This window comes from Condylura cristata, unplaced genomic scaffold (genome assembly GCF_000260355.1).
Source record: "Condylura cristata isolate star-nosed mole 26May11 unplaced genomic scaffold, ConCri1.0 scaffold00006, whole genome shotgun sequence".
NCBI classification, from domain to species: domain Eukaryota; kingdom Metazoa; phylum Chordata; class Mammalia; order Eulipotyphla; family Talpidae; genus Condylura; species Condylura cristata.
The window spans coordinates 27,070,761-27,072,617 of NW_004567107.1; positions in this window are offsets into that span (position 1 = coordinate 27,070,761).

A 1,857-nucleotide genomic window follows, 5' to 3' on the forward strand; every position below is an offset into this window, starting at 1 on the left:
CCGCCGTCGCCGTCGCCCCCTCCCCTCACAGCCCAGCCCGACCGGCCGCGTGCGCGCATGCGTACGACCGCGCCGCGCGACCCCGCCCCCTCTCCATGACTCCTGGGGACTTCGAGCTCTCGGCCACACCCCCTTTTTTTCCACCGCCACCGTTCCGCTGATGGCGGCCATTTTCTCTTCTCGCGGGATTAGGTCAAATTGCGATACCGGAAACTACCTTTCTTCCGTGGCCTCAGGCTAGTTAGTGGGCGGATCCTGGTAAGGGGCGGGGTCTGGGGCCGGCTGAGTTCGCTTTGCCTGGCGGAGTACCCTGGGAAATTCTTAGAAAGGTGATGCCAAAGCGGAAGGAAGTCATTGAAGTACCAATAGATCTTAATGGGGGAGCGAACGAATGAAGAGACTGCTCAGAGCCCTCCTTCGGGCTGGTGCATACATTTCTTAAGTAGTATCTGGGAGCTCGGTGGGGGAAAATAGAAACAAACTATCTGCAGTGTCAAACCAGCCATTTTCTTTCATACTTGCATGCTTTAGATTTTTCCTTAAAAGTAATAGTGTTACAGGGCAGGGAGAGGGGCACCCCTGCACCCCCAAAACTGCCTGCTCTAAATGATGTCGTTTTTTGAGTTCGGGGTTCTTAGATTCACTCTGGGAAAGATTTCACCAGAGCTCCCCTTTAAGCAGCACACAGTGAGATTCTTCACGAGGCAGAGACTTAGTTATATTTAAAGAGTAAGCTTATTAGAGACAGGAGAGGAAAAGGCACTTGCATAGGTGAAAAATGGGCAGGAAAAGCTGCCCTGAAACGGACAGGTTTGCTGAGAGAGAGGCCTGTATAGTTGCAGGCAGACAGCCTAAGAAGAGCGGTCTCCACTTGGGGAGGTCAAAGCAGAGAAGTCCCAGCATGTCAACGGGCAGGAATGGAGGCTGCTGCCCGCAGAGGGGTTGGGTAGGAAGAAACACCTGCATAGTTACAGGTGGGCAGTGGAACAGCTGCTCTGTGCTGGTGGAGAGACTGCCCTGATATAAGCAGTTTCTCTTTGGGAGGGGCTCACTCCTTGCGAGCCTAAGTAGAACTTGAGAGGACAGGAGATTTCCTGATGAGCTTCATCTCCATGTCCTTATCTTTTACCTTTTGGATCTGAGCTTCAGGCACAGCCCCCAACAGTCTTGTTATCTGCGGGGACCTCTTGCAGACATCCAGGCATCCCGGACACCCTGGACATTGGGCTTTGGTGCCTGAGGACCTTGATTTTATGGCTGTTGTCAGTTATTTCACTAGCCCCTTCTAAATGTCCCCTTTGTGCCACTCAATCTTGTGATGCTTTCTCCTCATTCTTTCCTCCATCATAAATAGATTCAGTCATCTGCTGCATCAAGATAAAACATTTAAGACCATTAATAGAAAGGAACCTTAACAAGTAGCGTGCAATACAGAAAAGACAAAATACAGTTTCTAAATCAAAAACCCAAAGTTACCCATCCCCTTGTGGTTAGAAGTTCACCCAAAGGGGCCCTCCCTGGTGGTACAGCGGGTTAAAGCTCAGCACTAAGAAGCTAAAGCCACTTGAGCATGAGTTCAATTGCCACCCTGGAGGTGATTCACATGGTGCGGCAGACTTCTGGCCTGCCTGTTGCTCCCCTCAGCAGTGTACATCTCAGTTGGCCTATTCTGCTCCCCATCTATCTCTGGTGAATCCTCTCACTGCCCCAGCACCTCTGACCTGTACCCCAGTTCAGTATGCATAAATAAATAAATCTTTAAAAAAATAAAAGTAAGTTCACCTAAAAGGGATTGGCCCAAAGCCCGGACTAAAAAAGCAGAAACAAGTCTACAGCACCTTCCGGCAGAGGCCTATA